We start from the raw sequence: 26,427 nt of genomic DNA, 5'->3' as shown, positions 1-26,427 counted from the left end.
ACAATTATAATGATCCCAATTTATAATCCTATCCCAGTATTACATTGGCCAAATAAGAAATTACCTTACCTATAAGGTCCTCAGTGGTGATCCTTCCTGTTCAACTGTCTGGCAGACAATGAGACTGGAGGTCCATAATTTCCTCTATTGAAACCTGATATGGGTTTATATCACTTCCTGTTGTTTTTAATTGGTTGTTTTTAATTATGTCTCTTATTTCATATACTACTTGCCTGTAACTAAAATAACATGGTTTTTATATCAACTAGTGATGTGCACCGGAAATTTTTCGGGTTTTGTGTTTTGGTTTTGGATTCGGTTCCGCGGCCGTGTTTTGGATTCGGACGCGTTTTGGCAAAACCTCCCTGAAATTTTTTTGTCGGATTCGGGTGTGTTTTGGATTCGGGTGTTTTTTTACAAAAAAACCTCAAAAACAGCTTAAATCATAGAATTTGGAGGTCATTTTGATCCCATAGTATTATTAACCTCAATAACCATAATTTCCACTCATTTCCAGTCTATTCTGAACACCTCACACCTCACAATATTATTTTTAGTCCTAAAATTTGCACCGAGGTCGCTGGATGACTAAGCTAAGCGACACAAGTAGCCGACACAAACACCTGGCCCATCTAGGAGTGGCACTGCAGTGTCAGACAGGATGGCAGATTTAAAAAAATAGTCCCCAAACAGCACATGATGCAAAGAAAAAAAGAGGTGCACCAAGGTCGCTGGATGGCTAAGCTAAGCGACCCAAGTGGCCGACACAAACACCTGGCCCATCTAGGAGTGGCACTGCAGTGTCAGACAGGATGGCAGATTAAAAAAATAGTCCCCAAACAGCACATGATGCAAAGAAAAAAGAGGCGCAATGAGGTAGCTGTGTGACTAAGCTAAGCGACAAAAGTGGCCGACACAAACACCTGGCCCATCTAGGAGTGGCACTGCAGTGTCAGACAGGATGACACTTCCAAAAATAGTCCCCGAACAGCACATGATGCAAAGAAAAATGAAAGAAAAAAGAGGTGCAGGCATCGCAACCGACACAATTGGACTCTCCTTGGGGATTTGTGATTTAGAAGAACGCACAGTTCTTTGCTGTGCTTTTGCTATCTTAACTCTTTTAAGTTTTCTAGCAGGAGGATGAGTGCTTCCATCCTCATGTGAAGCTGAACCACTTGCCTTGAACATAGGCCAGGCCCTTAGCCGTTCCTTGCCACTCCGTGTCGTAAATGGCACATTGGCAAGTTTACGCTTCTCCTCAGACGATTTTGATTTAGATTTTTGGGTCATTTTACTGAGCTATATTTTTTTTTATTTTACATGCTCTCTACTATGACATTGGGCATCGGCCTTGGCAGACGACGTTGATGGCATTTCATCATCTCGGCCATGACTAGTGGCAGCAGCTTCAGCACGAGGTGGAAGTGGATCTTGATCTTTCCCTATTTTACCCTCCACATTTTTGTTCTCCATTTTTTAATGTGTGGAATTATATGCCAGTAAAATATCAATAGCAATGGCCTACTACTATATACACTGCGCACAACTGAAATGCACCACAGGTATGGATGGATAGTATACTTGACGACACAGAGGTAGGTAGAGCAGTGGCCTTCTGTACCGTACTGCTATATAGTATATACTGGTGGTCAGCAAACTGTGCAAAACTGAAATGCACCACAGGTATGGATGGATAGTATACTTGACGACACAGAGGTAGGTAGAGCAGTGGACTACTGTACCGTACTGCTATATATTATATACTGGTGGACAGCAAACTGTGCAAAATTGAAATGCACCACAGGTATGGATGGATACTAGTATACTTGACGACACAGAGGTAGGTAGAGCAGAGTCCGTCTTGGAGAAAATTGCATACGACGAACAAAGGTGAGATCTAGATACAGTGAAGTAATGGGAATAAGCGAAAGTGGTGATCCTGCTGTTAGTGTTATCTCACAGGGAAAGTAGTCTTCCTACTGCACTGGGTATTCCCTAGCGGTCGCCCAACTAGGTACTGACCTAGCCCACCTCCGTTTAGCTTCCAAGATCGGACGAGATTGGGCGTGAGCGTAGGGGTATGGTCGTAGGAAGATTTGACCTGAGCCACTAATGAGAGTGCACCGAAACAGAAAAGGATTGCCTTCTGAGAAGGGAGTGGAGGAAAAAGAAAGGAAGAGAAGGATAGATATTGGGAGCGTGAATCTGCTGTCCTCGTTAGACGGGAGAAACGTGTCTCCTGGGGGACACGTTCACCAGAATCGTGGATGAGAGTTCACAGAAAGAAGAAATGGATGAAAGAGAGAAAGAAAGAAGGGATTGCATTGATAAAGAAATCACTGTATTAAATATTGCGATATTGAGCAGGAACCAATCATGCCGTGTGAATGAAAAAACATTCTTTTGAAAATATTAACAATACGGATATATGAGCAGGAGGAAATAAGATATCAAAGGACCCCCTGCGTATAATCGCAGAACCGGCGAAGGACTTGGTGCAAGATCACACTCCACTACTGGTCCTAACTGTGTACCTTAAATCATGCAGTGGAGCGCCAGTGATGGTGAGGACTCTAATAATCAATTTTCAACATAATAGATCATACGTCCATAAAACATATTTGATTATACTGATTTCAGTTTTTAGAACCATATGCAATTTGTCAATTTACAACACAATAGGTCATACATCCAAAACCATGTTTGGTTATACTGATTTCATTCTTTAGAACCATATGCAATTGGTCAGAAAGACATGATATGCACAGGACTCAGCAGGGTTATAACAGAGTGAAACCATACAGAGAACACAGTTTGAGATATTTGGAACAGATCTAACTGCGGAACCACACAAAAATATATATATATGTGTATACCTGAGGATACCTGCATTCATTAAATGAGGGGTTTTACCTGCATCTAACAGTATAAAGATGAAACATCAAAGCTGGTATTTGATGGAGCAAATCATAGTTACAAATCACTTTAGACTTAGTTAATGCCCCTAGAGAAATCCAATGGCAATGTGCAAAATAGGGTCTCACTTAAGCTAGTGATAATTTAAATTAAAGCCAGGAGAGCAGTTAGTTAATGCAGGTAAATATTAAATATCACCCATGCAGTCTTCAGGTAGGAGAGGGGCCCGCAGGTAAGAGGGGAAAACGCGTTTCACCCGGTCACGGGCTTGTTCACTTCCATAGAGCAGTCAAGTTCACCTATACACTGGATGCTAATAGTGTTAACTTCCTGGACGTTGCTTTGACTAAGTATGAAGGTAAATTATGTCCTGCTTTATATACAAAACCGACCGATGGGAACAACCTATTACTTGCCACAAGTGCCCATCCAGAACCTCTTAAGAACGCTCTCCCATACGCCCAATTTTTGAGAGCATTACGCATCTCTACTAATAGGGAGATGGGTGAGAAACAATTAGATTCAATATTTTAAAAATTTTTACAGAGAGGGTATAGAGCTGAGGACTTGGTAAAGGCTTAATCCAAGGCCATGGCTTTATCACCTGATGATCTGTTGGTTCCACGTAAGAAAGGCAATTGCTCCAATCGCCATATTTGGTGCAATTGGTATACACATATGAGCCCATTTATTAGTAAAAGAGCCAAACATTGTGGCCGTTAGTACAGACAGATAAGGATCTTCCCGCATTACAACATAAATCACTAATGCCTTGTTATAGAAGAGGAAAGACTCTTAGAGATTATCTCGTACGCAACGATGTGTCAGGTATGGGCAAACTTGAGAGTGGTAGTTTCTTGGGTAAACCGAAGAACGGCTGCTTCAAGTGCCCGAATTGCACCACGTGTGTATTTTTACAGACAGGACCTAGTTTTTTTCATCCTTTCACTGGCCAGAAATTTGACATACGACATCGGGTAACCTGTACCAGTCGGTTTGTTGTCTATGCTATTACGTGCCCGTGTGCAAAGATGTACATAGGCAAAACTGAGGTACTGTAACCTTTCATGAACGCATGGCACAACATTGTGCTGCTATACGAGCAGCTTTAAACACTGAGACAAGTGTCCAGCCGGTAGCACGCCACTTCGCGGTGGCGAGACATAATCTCTCCACCTTGAGATATCGTATTATCAATCATGTGCCACCGTTGAATAGGGGTGGTGATAGAGCAACTAGATTATTACAGCGTGAGTGCAAGTGGATAATGCGACTGGACACTCTTGTTCCCTGTGGTTTAAATGAGACTCTGGGTCTTCATGCATTTTGTTGAGGTAGATTATATTTAGTATAATTATTCATTAATGTAAGTTAGTACCAGCTGTATATCACATTGGTTACCTTTAATATTAATATATGACGTTAGTTAACAAGAAAAGGTGTTAGCTCACTTTGAGCCATGTTATACATCTGGATTGTCAGTGTATCATGTAGTTTATCCATTATACATTATCTTTTTGTATTAAGCTGGGTTACATGTGCTGACTGTTTTTAAACATTGTATGTGTATTTTTATATGTATTTTTTGTATTGTCACAGAGCACACTTGCGGTGGATTGTTAGTTGCTATGGCAACTGTCCTGCTTTCCGGGCCGGTCTGTATGGTGACCAGGAAACGGAAATGGGCGGAGTATGCTGGCGTGGTGATGGGATCACTTATATACCGGTATGTGTTTGTCATTTTGTTAAGGCTTGATAAAAGCGCTACACGGCGCTGAAACGTTGCCCAGTAACAGCCGACTCGTGTCTTCTTGAATCTGTTAAAAGCCTTTGAGTGCCGCCAGTGGAGAAGTATAATTCGTGCAGCCATGGAGGCTGTAATGAGGAAGGCACCGGGCGCCATATGTGCAGTGAAGTCATTTGAGTGCCGGAGTTGGAGACATATCTATATATATATATATATATATATATATATAGAAAACATGGTATGGCGGCACTCACTCAGGACTTAAATGAAAAGAAGTAGACAGACAAGCTGCTGCTGTTGACGTTTCAGTTGTATTAACTTTCTTCAGAACAAGTGATACAATACAAAAAGACATACATTTATACCCTCACCTCAAACATGTGCACATCTGTTCCTGGCCACGGGGACGGGTCGAGGATGGATGACGTCACTGCTTCACTGATGACGCCTGTGAACGCTCCCCACGACGAGTTCCCGGTTGCCATGGAAACTCATAAACAAAGAACAGGAATATGTTTATCCTGTGCAGAAAACCTTCGCCCGCAGTGTGTCATTGACCTGTTGCAGTAACAAAATTGAGCAAGTGAAATACGGGGAATCCTTCTGCATCAATAACCTAATACAATTCAGTTATAGTGTTACAGTGAAATGGAAACATTTGATACAATCCCATCTGATTAAAGCACGGCAGAATAATTCAATGATATAAAACAATTAAGGCTGAATAATTCATTTAACCCTCTAGGTGCTATTGTATTCAATCTGTTGATCCACCTGGCCTCTCTCTGTAGCAGTGCCTTGTTGCGGTCACCCCCTCTGATGTTATAGGGTTGTTGGTCAATGATCTTGTATTTCAATGTATTTAGTTGATGCTTATGTGTTTGAAAGTGTTTGGCCACAGGTTGAGACTGTGTCTCACCTTCTAATGCTGAGCGTATGGCCGACCTGTGCATGGCCATTCATTCACGAAACTGGCGGTTAGTCTTGCCCACGTAAAATAAGCCACAGGGACATCTGATAAAGTAGATCACATAAGTACTGGTACATGTGAGTATTTTATCGATTTTAATCTGTTTACCTGAGTGCGGATGTGCAAAACTTGAACCTGTTTCAAGATAGCTACATGTTGTGCATCCCGTGCACTTGTAGCAACCCGGTTTCTTGGATAGAAAATTTTGAATGGGGGCGGGTTTTATATTAGATATATCATTGCGGACCAAAAGGTCCTTAATGCTTTTATTACGGGTATAGCTGGACATGAGTGAACATTGTGATAGCATCTGCAGGTCCTTATCAGAGGTGACTATTGGCCAGGTCTCCCTTGTAATACGAGATACATCTTTGGACAACTGGCTGTATCTTTGTACAAACGGAATTTTTTTATCACCAATGGAAGTTTTAAGTTTGGGTTTCAGCGTGTCTACCCTCGGTATGCTTAATACCTTATTCTTGGCAGCCATTAATTTGTCCCAATCGTACCCCCGTTCTCTAAATTGTATTGCCATTTTGTCGATTTCTGTAGTGGTGTTGGTAATATTGTCAGAAATACGGTGTATTCGGAGAAATTGGGAAAAAGGGAGACTATATTTGCTGGCCGGTGGATGGTAACTGGCTGCGTGTAGCAGGGTGTTTTTGTCTGTCGGTTTGGTATAAAGATTAGTGTGTAAGCAACCCTCATAGACGGATACAGTAACATCTAAAAAATTTATATGAGTGGTGCTACTTTGTGCTGTGAACTTAATGGTGGAATCTAATGAATTGACCATCTCTACCATTCCATTAAAGTCCTGTGTCGACCCCTGCCAGATGAGAAACAGGTCATCTATGTATCGAACAAAGAATTTAATTTTACTGGCTATCTCTGGGTTTGTGAAAAACAGATCTTAGGGGTGAATACCCGCGCAAAGCGCGCTGCCCGCAAGGAAGATCCACCCGTCGCGGCCGACAACACACCAGAATCTTCAAAAAAAACTACAAAGAAAGCACCAAAAACCAAACCAAAAGCGTAGTATTCAACTTATCAAACCGGTCTTTGACTACAGACGAAATGTCTGTACTCAACAAAGGCCTCACTTTCATTCCATCCACTGCATTTGATGAATTTCAGTGGAAAGTGGACTCATACCAATTAAACAGGAAACTACGTTTACGCGAACATTTTGCGAACCACCCGCCATGTGAGGAGCCTGAACGACCGATAACAAAACTCAAAAAAGTATCAACATTTAATCCTCACACCAACAACACCGCTCTCAAGTGCTTTGCACGCACCTTGGATACAAGAGTATTACAGAAAGCCAAGGGAGGCGGACGACCACGTAACAACTTAAGCCAAGGCGAAAGAACTGCCATTAGAAGTCTTAAACAAGATACATCCATTGTTATACGTCCAGCCGACAAAGGCGGAGGAGTAGTGGTGCAGGACATTCAGCAATATCGGACCGAAATTTACAGCCAGTTATCAGACGATACTGTCTATAAACGAATGCCCGTGGATCCCACGACGATATTCAACAAAGAGTTGCGTGACGTACTACATCAGGCAGTTCAAGACAACATTATCCCATTCAAAACTGCTGAAGCGTTAATACAAGAGCATCCTGTGGCTCCAGTCCTATACACCATTCCCAAAATCCACAAGGATCCCGTGACACCCCCTGGACGGCCCATTATTGCGGCACGAGACTCCATCTATTACAAAGTCTCCCAATATCTGGACGGTTTCTTTCAACCTGTGATTCAAGCCCAATCTACACATATCAAGGACACCACAGAGTTCATCAACAGACTGAACCAATTACCCGCCCTCACCCCAGAGTGCCTATTGTGTACTTTAGACGTGGTTAGTCTGTACACAAATATTCCTCACTCGAAAGGAATAGAGGCAGCCCGTCGGTTGCTATCCAATAATCTGGCATATACTGGTCCAGAGATTTCATTTTTTCTGGAATTACTGACATTGACATTGTCCAGGAATTATTTCTTATTTGACAACAAATGGTATGTACAACTACAGGGGTGTGCTATGGGGTCTTGTGTATCACCATCCTTAGCAAATTGTTTTATGTTTGAAGTAGAAAAAGATCTGTTTTTCACAAACCCAGAGATAGCCAGTAAAATTAAATTCTTTGTTCGATACATAGATGACCTGTTTCTCATCTGGCAGGGGTCGACACAGGACTTTAATGGAATGGTAGAGATGGTCAATTCATTAGATTCCACCATTAAGTTCACAGCACAAAGTAGCACCACTCATATAAATTTTTTAGATGTTACTGTATCCGTCAATGAGGATTGCTTACACACTAATCTTTATACCAAACCGACAGACAAAAACACCCTGCTACACGCAGCCAGTTACCATCCACCGGCCAGCAAATATAGTCTCCCTTTTTCCCAATTTCTCCGAATACACCGTATTTCTGACAATATTACCAACACCACTACAGAAATCGACAAAATGGCAATACAATTTAGAGAACGGGGGTACGATTGGGACAAATTAATGGCTGCCAAGAATAAGGTATTAAGCATACCGAGGGTAGACACGCTGAAACCCAAACTTAAAACTTCCATTGGTGATAAAAAAAATTCCGTTTGTACAAAGATACAGCCAGTTGTCCAAAGATGTATCTCGTATTACAAGGGAGACCTGGCCAATAGTCACCTCTGATAAGGACCTGCAGATGCTATCACAATGTTCACTCATGTCCAGCTATACCCGTAATAAAAGCATTAAGGACCTTTTGGTCCGCAATGATATATCTAATATAAAACCCGCCCCCATTCAAAATTTTCTATCCAAGAAACCGGGTTGCTACAAGTGCACGGGATGCACAACATGTAGCTATCTTGAAACAGGTTCAAGTTTTGCACATCCGCACTCAGGTAAACAGATTAAAATCGATAAAATACTCACATGTACCAGTACTTATGTGATCTACTTTATCAGATGTCCCTGCGGCTTATTTTACGTGGGCAAGACTAACCGCCAGTTTCGTGAACGAATGGCCATGCACAGGTCGGCCATACGCTCAGCATCAGAAGGTGAGACACAGTCTCAACCTGTGGCCAAACACTTTCAAACACATAAGCATCAACTAAATACATTGAAATACAAGATCATTGACCAACAACCCTATAACATCAGAGGGGGTGACCGCAACAAGGCACTGCTACAGAGAGAGGCCAGGTGGATCAACAGATTGAATACAATAGCACCTAGAGGGTTAAATGAATTATTCAGCCTTAATTGTTTTATATCATTGAATTATTCTGCCGTGCTTTAATCAGATGGGATTGTATCAAATGTTTCCATTTCACTGTAACACTATAACTGAATTGTATTAGGTTATTGATGCAGAAGGATTCCCCGTATTTCACTTGCTCAATTTTGTTACTGCAACAGGTCAATGACACACTGCGGGCGAAGGTTTTCTGCACAGGATAAACATATTCCTGTTCTTTGTTTATGAGTTTCCATGGCAACCGGGAACTCGTCGTGGGGAGCGTTCACAGGCGTCATCAGTGAAGCAGTGACGTCATCCATCCTCGACCCGTCCCCGTGGCCAGGAACAGATGTGCACATGTTTGAGGTGAGGGTATAAATGTATGTCTTTTTGTATTGTATCACTTGTTCTGAAGAAAGTTAATACAACTGAAACGTCAACAGCAGCAGCTTGTCTGTCTACTTCTTTTCATTTAAGTCCTGAGTGAGTGCCGCCATACCATGTTTTCTACATAGACCTGCGGGTCACAGGAGGGCACCCAGGCATACCAACGTAAGGTATTGAGTGCCGAGCAACCATTCTCTCTCTCTCTCTCTATATATATATATATATATATATATATATATATCTTTGTCCCAGTGTAAAATTATAAAAAAAAAAAAAACACCTAAATCTGATTATATTTTTTTGTGCTGTACCCCAGTGTACTATACAATTTTAGTTTTATTTTCATAAGTACTGTGACACTGCCGGTCAGACCGCAGTATATTATTATTGCGTACTCTTACATGTATTGTACGACACTTTTGGTGAAGGTGGTAATATATTTTATTTATTACTCGTACACATATTTTGTGACACTGTAGTGTAACAGGAGACTTGCTAGAATGTGCTCTGTTACAAAAATCCACCAACAACCGACTCCAGGCTTGTGCAAAAACAACAAACACCTTTCTGCTGCAGGGTACACTGGGCTCCACAAGTCTGGACAATGGGTGTAGAGTGGGATCTTGATCCGAGGCACCAACAGGCTCAAAGCTTTGACTGTTCCCAGAATGCACAGCGCCGCCTCCTATATCACCCCGCCTCCCAGCACAGGAGCTCAGTTTGTCAGTTGGTGCTGCAGTAAGCAGGCACTTAACAGAGGGGCTGCTCCAAGCAGCCCGGAGAAAAGCTTTTTATAAGGTAAAAAGTGAAGACTTCAAGGGCAGCAGCGGTGGTAAATGTCTTTTGACATTCACTGCTGCAGCTCCAGCTCTCCCCAGCGGCGCTGTACACACCCGAGCACTGGTTGCCGGGTACCTACAGCGGAGGCTCCGGTTTTCTTCATGTTAGACACACATGGCTGGGGCTCTCCAGGATCGCGTGGCCACGCTTCGGGAGGTGGTAAGTGGGTCCCGCTCACGGGACCTGGTCTTTATCGCGATCCGGCGCGGTCAGTGGAAGGCGGGCCGCGCGCGCTGGCGGTGGATACTGTGGATACAGGCGATCCCACTAGATCACCAGGGCATGGGCGCAGGTCAGGTTTTCTCTTAAAACCGATTTTAATATCGCCCACAGTACCTGGTGGTTTTGCCAGCAAGGGAAATAAGGCTTAGACCTGAAGCCCCTCCCCCAGCCCCAGGGCGCCATTTCCAGCAAGTGTTCCCGCCCTGGAGCTGCATATCTGTCTTTTCCTCACTCCCTGTCAGTGTCTGCGGCACCATTACTCCTCAGCTCACTGTTCCTGGGACTGCTTGGGCAAATCCTCCTATGTAAAGCCGCCTGGTTGTCAGCGCTGTGCCTTTACATGACACTTAAGTATTCTACCTGCCTTTTTAGTCAGTGTTAGTAAGAAAGAGTGCATTTAGTCAGGGTTTTATAGTACAATTACCCTGTGATATACATCCAGTTCTTACTGTGTACTGTTATATCTACTGTTATATAGCTGTGTAAGCTAGTCCAGTGCACTATTATTGTCAGTAATAACCTCTGCATTGTACAAACTGTGACTATTTGTGTGTGCATTGATAGCTGAGTGGTGTCCATCTCGTGTCTTTCACTCAACTTGCTATCCCTATATTCTATAACCTGAGGGGGCTTGGTGCGTCAGGTGTTATTTAATATAGGATTTTCACAAAGATATACTGTATTACGTATTTTTCTCTGTAATTTAGTCACCATATCTCTCCTTTATCTCTGCTGGTGCTGACTACACTGCGCAGGGGTTTGGGTTTAGGGATATAGTGCTGCTAATAATTGTACTGTGTTACCTCATACTGCAAGTTATATCATGTTTGCTTCTGAGGGTAACGGTTCTGGGGCGGAACACACTGCTGGTGTTGCTGAAGCCACAGGCACATATGGGGAGAATATAGCAGCTGTGGGCTCTGGTTCTGGGGGCTCCTTGCCCCCCAGTGGGACTGTGGCAACAGAGGCACATACTGACCCTCCGTGGGCCGCTTTTTCCACGCTTCTGCATACGCTAGTTCATAAACTAACACCCCCTATGGGACCCCCAATGCCCTTACAACCATATGTGGTCCCTGCAGCTAACCCGCCGTGGGCAGACGATTTATCTGCTTAATTAAAGAAGTTGAACCAGTCCCTGACTACTAAAAAGTCTGACCATCGCTCGCCTAAGTCCAAGAGGTCCTCTAAGCGAGCGCTCGTCTTCTCACAATCCACTGCTATCACTGACACCTCGTCTGATGAAGACAGCACATACACTGACCCCACAGGTTCTGACTCAGATACGGCTGATGGAGAGGGTAGTTCACATGTGGATGTTCCTGATCTTTTGGAGGCTATTAAGTTATTTCTGAAGATTACGGATGATCCCGAGCCATCCGTTCTCCTAAGAAACCAGATAGGTTCAAGCGTCAGAAGGTGATTAAACAAGTTTTACCTCACTCTGACCACCTAGTGGATAAATACGTCAGGAACCCTGGCAAAGCCCGGGTACGAAGTTTGTGCCTCAAAAGAAGATGCTGGCTCGCTATCCCCTTGCGCCAGAGCTGTCTAAGAATTGGGAAACGCCTCCTCCAGTAGACTCACATGTGGCTAGGATGGTGGTTTCCTCAGCTCTACCTGTCACTACCATCACGTCTCTAAAAGAGCCTACGGATAAACGTGTCGAGGGTTGTCTAATAGCGATTTACACCCTCACGGGTGCTGCACAAAGGCCCACTATTGCAGCTACATGGGCGGCAGAGGCTATTGAAGCATGGGCCTTGGAGTTAGAAGCTGAAATCTCCTCTGACCATGCTAGACAATGCTTGTCATATATTGTCACAGCTTCTCGCTATATTAAAGAGGCGGCTTCTGATGCCGGTATCCTAGCAGCCGAGGCCTGTACTACGTCAGTCCTGGCTCACAGGATATTGTGGCTGAGATCCTGGTCTGTGGATCTGGACTCTAGAAAAACCCTGGAGGTACTCCCTTTCAAGGGGGATATTCTGTTTGGGGAGGACTTAAATAAGATAGTGGCTGACTTGGCTACTGCCAAAACTGCCTGTCTGCCTAATACAGCTCCTTCTGTGTCGAAGGCCAAAGGAACGTCCTTTCGCCCCTTTCGTCCTTCAGGTAAAGCAAAAGGTCAAGCGTACCATAAGCAGGCCCGCACTTCCAAACCTGGTAAGCCGAAGCCCAAAAGAGCCTGGGCTGCCCGTCAGCCGGCAGCCAAGACCGATAAGCCTGCCACATGAAGGGGCGGGCCTCCCCCTGGGGGATCCCAGGGTGGGGGGCCGGCTTCTAGGGTATACCCAGGAATGGTTGAAGACCACTTCAGATGCCTGGGTACGGGAAGTCGTCACTCGAGGTTACGCCATAGCCTTCAAAAACTGACCCTCATCGATTTTGCCAGACAGACGTCCCGTCGGACCAGACAAAGGCAAACACTCTGCATTCGGTGGTACAGACCCTCCTGGAGACAGGAGTCGTAGTACAGGTGCCTCTTGCTCAGAGGGGCTGGGGGTACCATTCTCCGCTGTTTCCAGTCCCGAAACTGAATGGGTCCTCCCGGCCCATTCTCAACCTCAAGGCACTGAACAAGTTTGTGAAGGTTTCCAAGTTCCGTCTGGAAACCCTTCGCTCTATAGTTCTGGCCTTGGAACCTGGGGACTACATGGTCTCCCTGGACATACATGATGCTTACCTGCATATTCCTATAGCAGTGTCACATCAACAATACCTGAGGTTCGCTATTGGCAACCTCCATTACCAGTTTTGGGGGGTACCTTTTGGTTTAACAACGGCTCCGCGAGTCTTCACCAAAGTTATGGCGGTGATGACGGTGGTACTCCGCCGTCAAGGGGTCAGGATACTGCCGTATCTGGACGACTTGTTAATCCTGGCAAATTCCCCAGATCTTCTCCTGCGTCATCTGGATATGACGGTCCGGTTTCTACAAGCCCACGGGTGGCTCATCAACTGGAAGAAATCCTCCCTGGTCCCTGCTCAGATCATGGTGCATCTGGGAGCGCTGTTGGACACTCACAACCAGAGGTTGTTCTTGTCTCAGGAGAAAGTCCTGAAACTTCAGGACAGGATTCGTTGCTTCCTTTCTCGTCCGCAAGTGTCGATACATTCGGCAATGCAGGTGCTGGGCCTCATGGTATCAGCATTCGACATGGTGGAGTATGCTCAATTCCATTCTCGCCCCCTCCAGAAGCTGATTCTAGCCAAGTGGGACGGCCTGCCTCACCGGATCAGGTCTCAAATGATCTCTTTGACTCCGGAGGTCCGTCTGTCGCTGCTCTGGTGGCTCCGGGACCGACAATTGTACAGAGGCCGTCCCTCCTGGATATCCAACTGGGTCCTGTTGACGACAGATGCCAGTCTAAGAGGTTGGGGCACGGTGCTGGAGCAGCACTCCTTGCAGAGTCGGTGGACCAAGGAGGAATATCTCCTCTCGATCAACATTCTGGAATTGCGGGCGGTCTTCAATGCGTTGAACCTAGCCCAGCAACTTGATTCAGAACCATCCTGTTCAAGTACAGTCGGACAACGCCACCACAGTGGCTTACATAAATCATCAAGGCGGCACTCGAAGCCGTTTGGCAATGAAGGAAGCCTCACGGATTCTACGTTGGGCAGAACGCCATCTACCGGCAATATCGGCAGTATTCATTCCGGGAGTCCTGAATTGGGAAACGGACTTTCTCAGTCGTCAGGACATGCATGCAGGCCAGTGGAGCCTCCATTCAGAAGTGTTTCAACTCCTCGTGGAAAGGTGGGGTCTTCCAGATGTGGATCTGATGGCGTCTCGACACAATCACCAGGTTCCGGTCTTTGGAGCAAGGACAAGGGATCCTCAAGCAGCATTCGTGGATGCGCTGGCAGTGCCGTGGAGGTTTCGGCTGCCGTACGTGTCCCCTCCGGTGTCACTCCTGCCCAGGGTAATTCGGAAGTTCAAGCAAGAAAAAGGAAATCTGCTTCTCATAGCTCCGGCGTGGCCCAGACGGCACTGGTTCTCAGACCTGCAAGGCCTATCGTCAGAGGGTCCACTTCTACTTCCACAATGCCCAGACCTCCTCGTTCAGGGCCCCTGTGTCTACCAGGACCTAGCCCGGCTGTCTTTGATGGCGTGGCTCTTGAAGCTTCCGTCTTAAGAGCTAAGGGTTTTTCTGAAGAGGTCATTAACACTATGTTGCGGGCCCGGAAACCGGCCTCTGCTCGGATTTACCATCGGGTCTGGCATTCCTACTTTGTTTGGTGCGCATCTAACCATTATGTCGCTTCCAAGTTTAGTACAGCCAAACGTTTGGCTTTTCTACAGCAGGGCCTAGATTTAGGCCTGCGCCTGGCCGCCCTCAAGGTTCATATTTCTGCCTTGTCGGTGTGGTTTCAGAGAAAAATTGCAACTTTACCTGATGTTCATACTTTCACTCAGGGTGTGTTGCGTATCCAACCTCCCTATGTCCCGCCTGTGGCTCCTTGGGACTTGTCGTTGGTTTTGGAGGCGTTGCAGGAGCCTCCATTTGAACCTCTTGGTTCAGCTGACCTTAAGTGGCTTTCCCTTAAGGTGGTGTTCTTGCTGGCTATTGCCTCTGCTAGAAGAGTGTCGGATTTAGGTGCCTTGTCTTGTAGTTCCCCATATCTGATTTTTCACCGTGACTGGGCGGTTCTTAGGACTCGTCCCGGATATTTACCTAAGGTGGTTTCTTCGTTCCACCTTAATCAGGAGATTGTGGTTCCAGCTTTTGTCTCTCCTGATTTGTCTCCCAAAGAGCGGTCTTTGGATGCGGTACGGGCTCTCCGTATCTATGTGAAGAGAACTGCTTCTATTCGAAAGTCTGATTCTCTCTTTGTTTTGTTTTGATTTCACAAACATGGCTGGTCTGCTCACAAGCACACCCTGGCCAGGTGTGGTGATTGCGCATGCTTATGTGAAGGCTGGTCTGTCAGCTGCTGTTTACATTCCGGCCCATTCTACTCGGTCTGTTGGACCTTGGGCGGCCCAACGTGGTGCGACCCTTGATCAATTGTGCAAGGCGGCAATGTGGTCCTCCGGGAACACGTTCATAAGGTTCTATGCCTTCGATACTTCCGCTTCCCAGGATGCTTCCTTTGGACGCCGGGTTCTTGTGCCCGCTACAGTGCGTCCCCTTCCATAAGGAACTGCTTTAGGACATCCCCATTGTCCAGACTTGTGGAGCCCAGTGTACCCCGCAGCAGAAAACTAGTTTTATGGTAAGAACTTACCCTTGTTAAAACTCTTTCTGCGAGGTACACTGGGCTCCACAAGGCGCCCATCCTGACACACTTAGCTTCTTTGGGTTGATATGGCATTAGCCGCTGACACTTCTCTTGTCGTGAGAGTGTGGTGTATGTGGCTACTAACCGTTGTCGTCTCTTTTCCTGCTACTGCATTGGGCTGGTTAACTAAACTGAGCTCCTGTGCTGGGAGGCGGGGTGATATAGGAGGCGGCGCTGTGCATTCTGGGAACAGTCAAAGCTTTGAGCCTGTTGGTGCCTCGGATCAAGATCCTACTCTACACCCATTGTCCAGACTTGTGGAGCCCAGTGTACCTCGCAGAAAGAGTTTTAACAAGGGTAAGTTCTTACCATAAAACTCGTTATTATTCAGGTAGCTCAAATACAGAGAAACACATAAAACAAAGATCACTGTCTTTAGTATAAACAACCAGGGAGGTTAGACCCTGCCTAACTCCCTCTTCCTAAATAAGGAACCCTTTCAGGTCCCGGCATCCTGACACCAGTGGCCCATCCCTCCGGATCCCAATGTCCCTAGCAGGCCTATCACCTGGACACTAATTGCCTTCAGGAGCCGTGACTCATGGGAGAGACTCTGCTTTAAACCCAGCACCCAGGTGCTGGCTGATGAAGCAGCTTCTTGGGTTAAGAAGTCTATAAGACCTGGTCTCGGCCAAATGGATGGGAACCCGGTCCATCCACACTTCCCATCCACCCCCAGGACTCTGTGTGTAGCTTACAAGTGGCAAAGTACCTCTCCTGCCACAGTAGATAAAAGTGCATTATTCTTTGTGATTCATTCACACATGGGCCAAAATGTACCAATATTCGTGTTTGTGTCGGTTTGTGTAGTGTTTAAACTCGTCTTGTATCGGGTGCATTTTCATGCAACTTTTTGAAACTATATACGCCAAGTTACTAAGCATTCGAGTTTATTGTTTTCGTGTTTTCCAATGTCGATGCCTGTCGGTTTTTTTTGGCACATTTATGGCTGTCATTGACGTTTGCGTACGTGTTTGTGTTGTTTTTGCTGGGTTTTTTTTTCCCCGTGGCCGCATTTTCACTTTTAGTTTCGGTTTTCATCCCTGTTCGTGATTGGTTGTGTTTCAGATGGTAGGAGTGTCTTTGCGCAACCATATAAATACGCCCCAAACCGTCCGCACCTCGTGGGTTTAGTTAGTGGTGAGGAGAGAGGTTGTGCAGTGGAGTTTGGTGAGTAGTGTTTGTTTGGAGGAGTATTTTTTGCGAGTTCTGAGTGTTGTATTGTGTTTGAAAGTAGTTTTGTCATTCTTGTTGTCTTTTATTTTTTGGTTTTGTCTCAATTTTTGTCCAAGTTTTTTTTATTTATAGTCCCTTGTCAGTGTTTGTGTGTGTGTGTGTGTGTGTGTGTGTGTGTGTGTGTGTGTGTGTGTGTGTGTGTGTGTGATTAGTGTAGTGGTAGCGGAGGAGTGTTTTGTTTTGTCTTTTTTTTCTGTGTTAATTGTTTAGTCACACAATTATGTGTGACTCAGAGGTGGCTGAGGTGAGTGAGGTGGAGGGTGTTAGTGAGGGGGAGGAGGTCGTCAGGTGGAGGAGGTGAGTGTTAGTGAGGTTAGTGAGGTGGAGGAGGTTGGTGAGGTTGCTGCAGCAGCCTCAAGTGACAGTGATAGTGACAGTCAGACAGCTCCGCAGCCACGCCCCACTACTAAGACTGGGCGGAATGTCAAGTTTAGTTATGCAGAAAATGTGGCATTGGTGCGGGAGCTGATGAAGTATCAGCGGCAGCTATTTGGGCCTGAGTCCGCCAAGGTGCCAACACGGAAGAAGACGGTGTTGTGGGCGAAAGTAGTTGCTGCTGTAAATAGTGAGGGGGTGGTGAAGCGGACGGAGGACACGTGCCGCACACGGTACTATGACATAAAGCGACGTGTCAAGTCCAAAATGGCCAAGGAGGCGAAGTCGGTGTGCAAAACCGGTGGTGGTCCGCACTTTATTGCCACATATCTGGACTATGAGTGCGGACTATAATCCCTCCAGAAGTAGTGTCTGCAACCCATGTCCGGGATTCCGATCGCCCCAGGAAGGATGGTGAGCATGTGTATTTGCCTTAACATTCTATGACATTACTTCTGGCTTACTGTATGTTTTAAATGTGTGTCATGTGACGTTGCATATTACTCTCATCTTCAAGTGTGCGTCATCAAATACATTGTTTTGGGGGTCATGTTTCATACATAAGTCAATGTAACGTCTTACTTGCTTGTATGTCATGTGGTTTTTGGACAGTACATTTTCCATGTGTAGTTTGGACTTGGTGTGTCATTGAATTGTCCAGCAATAATGTTTTACTTTTGCACATTGTACATTTTGAAAGTTGGACTATGGGGGGTAATTCCAAGTTGATCGCAGCAGGATTTTTGATAGCAATTGGGCAAAACCATGTACACTGCAGGGGAGGCAGATATAACATGTGCAGAGAGAGTTAGATTTGGGTGGGTTATTTTGTTTCTATGCAGGGTAAATACTGGCTGCTTTATTATTACACTGCAATTTAGATTGCAGATTGAACACACCACACCCAAATCTATCTCTCTCTGCACATGTTATATCTGCCTCCCCTGCAGTGCACATGGTTTTGCCCAATTGCTAACAAACTTGAAGCTGCGATCAACTCAGAATTACCCCCTATGTTTTTTTTATTCAGTTATCCATGTGCAATGTTTCCAAATCAGTGGTTGATATGTTAGAGGCTGGAGTAGTGCAAAGTGTCTTTGAAGGCAGTTACATGTATAATTTCATTAGTACTCAATGTAATATTGTTTAAGTCAAGGCCACTATTTGCTGGCTCATTTTGAGTCTGTATTTGTACACTGACACAACAACTGCAGACTTAGTTACCTTACTGTTTTTTTTTTGTTTAATTTATTTTTATTTTTGTTGGCCTCATATTGTGTTAATGTGTGTTTGGAGTGCCACATCACAGACCTATTTCTATATCGCATCTGTATTTTTTTTCATTTTATTTGAAAATGAAGCTGTGTGTGTTTTGGCTTGTTAGTGTATGTTTTTGGAATGGTGTCCTATGTCGGGTGTAGTACGGGTGACCGGTGGGATCCCGGCAGCATACCGACGCCGGGATCCCGGCGGGGAGGGGCGAGTGCAGCAAGCCCCTTGCGGGCTCGCTGCGCTCGCCACGCTGTGGAAATAGTCCCTGTTGGTTGGCATGCCGACCATCGGGATAGTGAGCCGTCGGGCTCACGGAGGAGGTCATGTGACTGTCGGTCAGCCGACCGGCGGTCACATGACTACCACCCCCTATGTCTGTGTCCTGTATATGATTCCCTGTGTTTCACTTTCCATAGTGCATATGGCTATTGGACAATGTTTTGGGTTTGTTGTTGTGCTTTTTGTGTTTAATGTCCTTATCTTTAGATTCATAATAAAACGTCCATTTTTTAAAGATGTAATGTTTATAAGCATAATGGGTGGATGTATTAACAATAGCATGAAATTTTTTTTGATTTTTTTTTTTGATTTACAGTGTTGAAAAAAAGCAGTACTGGTCGTCCTACAGTCACTCCCATCACATCTGATGATGATGATGCTGCGGAAGCAGGTAAAGTGTCCATTGTAGTATAGGTTAGGTTTGTAAATGAATGGCCATAACAAATGTCACTTTCAATACTAGGTCCATCCAAAGAAGTCTTAAGCAGCAGAAGGCGCACTTCTGGAACACACCACAAAAAACATCTGCCAGCAAAGAAAGCAAGGTCTGATGTCCAGGGCCAACCACAGCAGGCTACCCCGCCACGAAGATTATCTACTGTTTGTTCGGTGCCCCCACTCCAAATTTTGGACACACCTCCAAGACGACAACCACACTCCCCTCATCTTGATTGTGAGTAACAAACTGTGATAACAATTAAAAATGTCAGATCTTTAAAAAACCATTTACTTAAACTCATTAAGTCAATACCAATCAAAATCTGCTATACTTACCCAAGTCAGTAAAACATGAAATGGAAACCAAACAAAATGGCCTACACAACATCCAGTAAAGATATGTATGTCCACTTCAGCCATACAGTAGCACATTGTGTGGAAGATGCTGCAACAGAAACTCATGTGTAAGCTTTGCAAATAGTAAGGTTGTTAGAATCATTTACACATGTGTGCTTGTCCTAACATTGCCAACTGCATACAAAAACATTACTATGTTTTGGTTGGAGACACTATAAGGCAACACATTATGGATTACAATCTGTTTTTAGGCAGGAGTATGTCTGATGTACCATACAACTCATGTGTTTGCTTTCAGAATGAAGTAACCAGACACATTTGCCACAAACAGGCATATGTATGTATTTAAGTAATGAGTGATGATGTTGCAAGGCCGGATATCTGAAAGCACCAGTCCATTACATGTGTTCCATGTTTAGTGCTTTGTACCAATGTATTAAACATATGGATAATGTGACAAGAACACTGGGATAGTGTTTGAGGGCAGGTATGTTTGTCCCAGGTTCTTGTCTTACCTGTTTTAGAAAAGGAAAACTTCTAGGAAAATGCTTTTGTTTTGTTAGAACCTTTTCAGTTTGCTGGAAAAAATGGATAAGGGCCCTGAGAGAGAGAGATAGGGCGAGTTCCAGACATTGGGCCCAGTTCGGATCTTTGGCCTCACAGAGGGCTAATCAGGGCTTTCAGCTGTTCAAGAGTCTTATAGGGCTTCTAGCCTGATTAATGTGTGCAGACTGCCTGGGAAGACTGCAGGATCTCTGTGAGAGAAACACACTTCCTGATACAAGTGAGCTATACAGTGTTTACTGGAGAACTCTGTGTTTTTGTTTAGTAATAGTTAGGAACATCTTGTGTTTAGTTAGTGCCGGACAGGCAAGGTATTTTCTTTTGGTGTTTGTTTTATTTTCTGTATAATAAAACTGGCTGGTGTTATGATTCCCGTACTCCAGACCAGAGGAGATCTTTATGGCAGAGGTCTGAGTACTGGAAGGATATGCTGGTACGGGAGCAGGAAAGCCTAGTAACCCCTGGCGCCCTAACTCCGTTGTCTCGCCCGTGTTATCAGAAATCCCCTGCGAGACTATGGTTGCTTGAGCCCATGGCAGCCGCGTTCGAAGGGCGGATTATGTCTGCCCAACCCCGATGCCCCCTCAGGTCTTAATGGGAGACAAAGGGAAATCCGAGACAGGGTGATAACAAGGGGCCCTCTGACTAAGCAACCAGGCCAGGGGTTACAAGCTATCTAACTTAAACCAAAAGTATGTGCGGACAAACCGCCAGGGAAAAGGACAACCAAAGATCCACTGATCCGTTACTCCTATCCAGCACCGCTGGATACCAGAGTGGATTTGTGGGAGCGGAATCCTCCGCAAAAGCTCCAGAACACAATAAACTAAATAATAAATAGTAAGCGGTCAAGCCGCAACACACGGCTACGCCGCGACTCACGAACACCACAGGATGTTAAAGGTGCTCGGTCGGACTCCAGGAATAGATGACAAATTCCGAGTACTGGATCACTGAGGACAGGAACAACCGGGTTGAGCAGGACTGGAAACTCTCTGTAACTGACACAGCAAACAGGAAGCTATCACCGGCGTCTGTGAGAAGTCCTGAGAGTGCTTAAATTTGGGAGCCCTCCAATCATGATCCAGACAGGGTAATCACATATTGATGCCGTGCAGCTGCATGCTGCACGGCCAGAATACACAAGCACTGATTAATTAAGACCCAGCAACGGGGAACGCGGTCTGACCGTGGCATCCCCGTTGCTAGGGTCTGAGTGGCTCCGTGCGCCCGGCGTCTAGCGTTGCTAGGGAGCCGGCGGCTGTCTGCCGGCGGCTGTCTGCCTGCGGCGTCCCTAGTTGCTAGGCGCCGGGCCGCACTGACGGGCGGACCCTCGGCGCCTAACAGTACCCCCCCCTTGAGGAGGGGTCAAGGAACCCCTAAGGCCAGGTTTCTGAGGAAATTCTCGAAAAAATGCCCTTTTGAGCCTCGGGGCATGGAGATCCTCATCCAGGACCCAAGACCTTTCTTCTGGACCATAACCTCTCCAATGTACCAAAAAATAAAGCCAACCCCGGGACAACTTGGAATCGAGAACCTTCTCCACTAAGAACTCCTGCTGACCCTGTACATCTATTGGTGATTTCCCCTGAGAGATCTTGCGAGGAAATCTACTGGACGAAACATATGGTTTTAACAAGGAGCAATGGAAGGTATTTCCGATCCGTAAAGTTTTTGGTAAACGTAACCGGAAAGCCACTGGATTGCCTTTTTTGATAATATGAAATGGTCCAATAAATTTAGGACCCAATCTGGCTGAGGTTTGTCGAAGTTTAATGTTGCGAGTCGACAACCATACCCTATCTCCAACTTTAAAAGTGCACGGCCGCCGGAGCCTGTCAGAAAAATTTTTCTCCCGAAATGCCGCTTTTCTGAGAGCCAGGTGCACTTTTCTCCAAATGAGTTTGAGATGAGAGGTCAAGGTCAGTGAGGAGACAGAAGAATGTTGAAAAAAGGAATTAGCTCTGGGGTGAAAACCAAAAACTGTAAAAAATGGAGATACATTGGTGGAGGAATGACAGGCATTGTTGTAAGCAAACTCTGCAAACGGAAGAAACTCAGACCAGTCATTTTGGAGTTTGGCCAAGTACAAACGCAAATATTGTTTTAATGATTGATTAACTCGCTCAGTCTGCCCGTTGGATTGGGGATGGTAGCCAGACGTTAAAGATAATTTCATCTTTAATGAGGCACAAAAAGACTTCCAAAATTGTGCAATGAATTGTGGACCCCGATCAGAAACAATATCAGTGGGTAACCCATGGAGTCTGAAAACATGGCGGAGGAACAAGACTGCCAATCCCTGGGCAGATGGCAATCGGGGAAGAGCAATGAAATGGGCCATTTTGCTAAAACGGTCCACTACCACCCATATGACTCGGCATCCGGCTGACAGAGGGAGGTCCACCACAAAATCCATGGAAATATGAGACCATGGCCTAAGAGGAACATTCAAGGGCATAAGTTGACCGATAGGCAAGGAACGGGGAACCTTATGCTGTGCACAGACCTGACAAGAAAAAACAAACTCCTTAATGTCTTTGGAAAGACCAGGCCACCATACCGAGCGGGAAACTAATTCAAAAGTTTTAGCGATCCCCGGATGCCCGGCAACCTTGCTATCATGAAACTCCGTCAAAACCGTTGCTCTCAAAAACTCGGGGACAAAAAGACGACCAGCAGGAGTATTTCCAGGAGCTTGATGTTGAAGCTGCTTTAACTGGGTAAATAAATCTTGTGTGAGACCTGCCCGAATGACTGAAGACGGAAGTATGGGAGTAACAGGACTGTTGTCTTGAACTGGAAGAAAACTGCGTGACAGGGCATCTGCCTTGGTATTCTTGGAACCTGGCCTGAAGGTGATAATGAACTTGAAACGAGTAAAAAATAAAGCCCAACGAGCTTGCCGGGCATTCAGCCGTTTAGCTGATTCAATGTATTGAAGATTTTTGTGATCAGTCAAAACTGAAATGGTATGAGTGGCTCCTTCAAGCCAATGCCTCCACTCCTCAAAAGCCCATTTAATAGCCAGTAATTCCCGGTTACCAACATCGTAGTTGGATTCAGCAGATGAGAATTTCCTGGACATGAAGGCACAAGGATGTAATTCCAGGGAATCCGGATCCTTCTGAGATAGGATAGCCCCTACTCCAACCTCCGAGGCATCAACCTCAACAATGAAAGGAAATTCTGGGTTGGGATGTCTGAGGACCGGGGCTGAGACAAAGGCTTGTTTCAAGGCCTGAAAAGATAACTCCGCTTCACGTGACCAGTTGGTAGGATCTGCTCCCTTTTTAGTCAGTGCCACAATGGGAGCAACTAGGTCAGAGAAAGAGTGAATAAATCTTCTATAGTAATTCGCAAACCCTAAAAAGCGCTGAATTGCTTTTAAATTGGTGGGTTGCGCCCAACTAAGGATGGCTTGGAGCTTCTTTGGTTCCATACAGAATCCCCGAGGGGAAATAATGTACCCTAAAAAGGATACCTCCGTGACATGAAATTCACACTTCTCCAGCTTGGCATATAGGTGATTTTCACGTAATTTTTTTAGAACCTGACGCACCTGGGTAACATGTTGTTCAATAGAGTCAGAATATATCAAAATATCGTCTAAGTAGACTACAACGAATCTTCCAAGAAATTCACGGAGCACATCGTTAATGAGATCCTGGAAAACTGCCGGAGCGTTGGACAGGCCGAATGGCATAACCAGATACTCATAGTGGCCTGATTGAGTACTGAATGCCGTTTTCCACTCATCCCCTGACTTGATTCTGATGAGGTTATATGCTCCTCTCAGGTCAATCTTAGAAAAAATCACAGCCGAACGTAGCTGATCAAAGAGGACAGAAATCAGCGGCAAAGGGTAAGTATTCTTTACTGAGATTTTATTCAAGGCTCTAAAGTCAATGCAAGGTCTGAGTGATCCATCCTTCTTCTCCACGAAGAAGAAGCCTGCACTTAAAGGGGATTTAGATGGCCTGATAAATCCTTTCCCTAGGCTTTCTTTAACATACTCATTCATGGCCACAGTTTCAGGTCCGGACAATGCATATAACCTTCCCTTAGGCAAAGTGGCACCAGGAATTAACTCGATAGCACAATCATAAGGCCTATGGGGAGGCAGAATATCCGCATTGCCCTTGGAAAATACATCAACAAAATCCTGGTATTCCACAGGAATGGGTGCGGGAATGACAGCAGCTATTCTGATGGGAAGCGTAATACATTCCTTATTACAGATGGTACCCCATTGTAAGATCTCCCCCGACTGCCAATCAATGATGGGATTATGAAAGGCCAGCCAAGGGTGACCCAGAACCACAGGAACTGCTGGGCAATGGGTAAGGAAAAACTCAATCTTTTCAGAATGCAGAGCTCTTACCGAAAGTAGAACAGGAGGTGTACAGAGAGAAATAACCCCATTGGACAAGGGACTCCCATCTAAACCATGCATGGTGATACACCTACCCAAGGCTAACTGAGGAATACCTAAGGCCTTAGCCCATGTTAAATCCATAAAGTTCCCTGCAGCTCCACTGTCCACAAAAGCCGAGATCGAGGAACAGAGGCTGCCAAAGGAAACTTTAGCTGGAACCAACAGTGAATTATTTGAGGAGATAAGCTGCAGACCAAAGTGAACCCCCTCACAACTCACTTGGTCGAGGCGTTTCCCGACTTGTTCGGACAACTACGGGCAAAATGTCCCTTACCCCCACAGTATAAACAAAGACCAGAATTTTGCCTTCTGGTTCTTTCTTCAGGAGACAGTTTGGAGAGGCCTATCTGCATGGGCTCCTCTATGTCCACAGGAATGGAAAAAACACAAGGAGAAGACCCGACAGATGCTCCTTTATCAGCCCTCCGCTCTCTGAGACGACGATCAATCTTAATAGAGAGCTCCATGAGTTTATCGAGAGTCTCAGGAGCGGGATACTGAAGGAGACTGTCTTTTATAGACTCGGATAAGCCGAGGCGAAACTGACTGCGCAGGGCTGGATCATTCCATCCACAGTCGTTCGACTAACGGTGAAACTCCGTACAATAAATCTCTGCGGGATTCCTACCCTGTCTGAGAGCACGCAACTGACTCTCGGCGGATGCCTCTCTATCAGGGTCGTCATACAATAGCCCTAAAGACCCCAGAAAGGCGTCTACAGACAATAAAGCCGGATCGTCTGTCTTTAAGCCAAAAGCCCAGGTCTGAGGATCCCCCTGTAGCAAAGAAATAATAATTCCTACCCGCTGAGATTCCGTACCTGAGGAGACTGGTCTTAAACGAAAATACAGTTTACAAGACTCTTTAAAATTAAAAAACTGCTTTCTATCCCCAGAAAAACGGTCAGGCAGATGCATTTTTGGTTCAGGAATGACCCTCGGGGAAGTCCGTAACAGATCTTCCTGTGACCTCACCCGAAGGGACAGATCTTGAACCTTCTGAGTAAGCTCTTGAATCTGGCTAACTAAAAGCTGGCCAGGATTTGGCCCAACACCGGAGGGATTCATGAGGCTGACAAATCTCCCAACAGAATAAGGGAAAAAAAATTAACTCCTGTTAAATTTTTAAATTTTAGTTGGGCCGGTGATAATGTTATGATTCCTGTACTCCAGACCAGAGGAGATCTTTATGGCAGAGGTCTGAGTACTGGAAGGATATGCTGGTACGGGAGCAGGAAAGCCTAGTAACCCCTGGCGCCCTAACTCCGTTGTCTCGCCCGTGTTATCAGAAATCCCCTGCGAGACTATGGTTGCTTGAGCCCATGGCAGCCGCGTTCGAAGGGCGGATTATGTCTGCCCAACCCCGATGCCCCCTCAGGTCTTAATGGGAGACAAAGGGAAATCCGAGACAGGGTGATAACAAGGGGCCCTCTGACTAAGCAACCAGGCCAGGGGTTACAAGCTATCTAACTTAAACCAAAAGTATGTGCGGACAAACCGCCAGGGAAAAGGACAACCAAAGATCCACTGATCCGTTACTCCTATCCAGCACCGCTGGATACCAGAGTGGATTTGTGGGAGCGGAATCCTCCGCAAAAGCTCCAGAACACAATAAACTAAATAATAAATAGTAAGCGATCAAGCTGCAACACACGGCTACGCCGCGACTCACGAACACCACAGGATGTTAAAGGTGCTCGGTCGGACTCCAGGAATAGATGACAAATTCCGAGTACTGGATCACTGAGGACAGGAACAACCGGGTTGAGCAGGACTGGAAACTCTCTGTAACTGACACAGCAAACAGGAAGCTATCACCGGCGTCTGTGAGAAGTC

General features: G+C 45.6%; 1 pseudogene; it reads right to left on the bottom strand.

The window, feature by feature from the left end:
* Nucleotides 1-1,976: 1,976 nt before the first annotated feature.
* On the bottom strand, nt 1,977-2,095 carry LOC134913852 (5S ribosomal RNA; annotated as a pseudogene).
* Nucleotides 2,096-26,427: the final 24,332 nt, after the last annotated feature.

The sequence above is a fragment of the Pseudophryne corroboree genome, chromosome 4, assembly GCF_028390025.1.
Source record: "Pseudophryne corroboree isolate aPseCor3 chromosome 4, aPseCor3.hap2, whole genome shotgun sequence".
NCBI classification, from domain to species: Eukaryota; Metazoa; Chordata; class Amphibia; order Anura; family Myobatrachidae; genus Pseudophryne; species Pseudophryne corroboree.
This window is presented reverse-complemented; position numbering and strand designations above follow the sequence as displayed.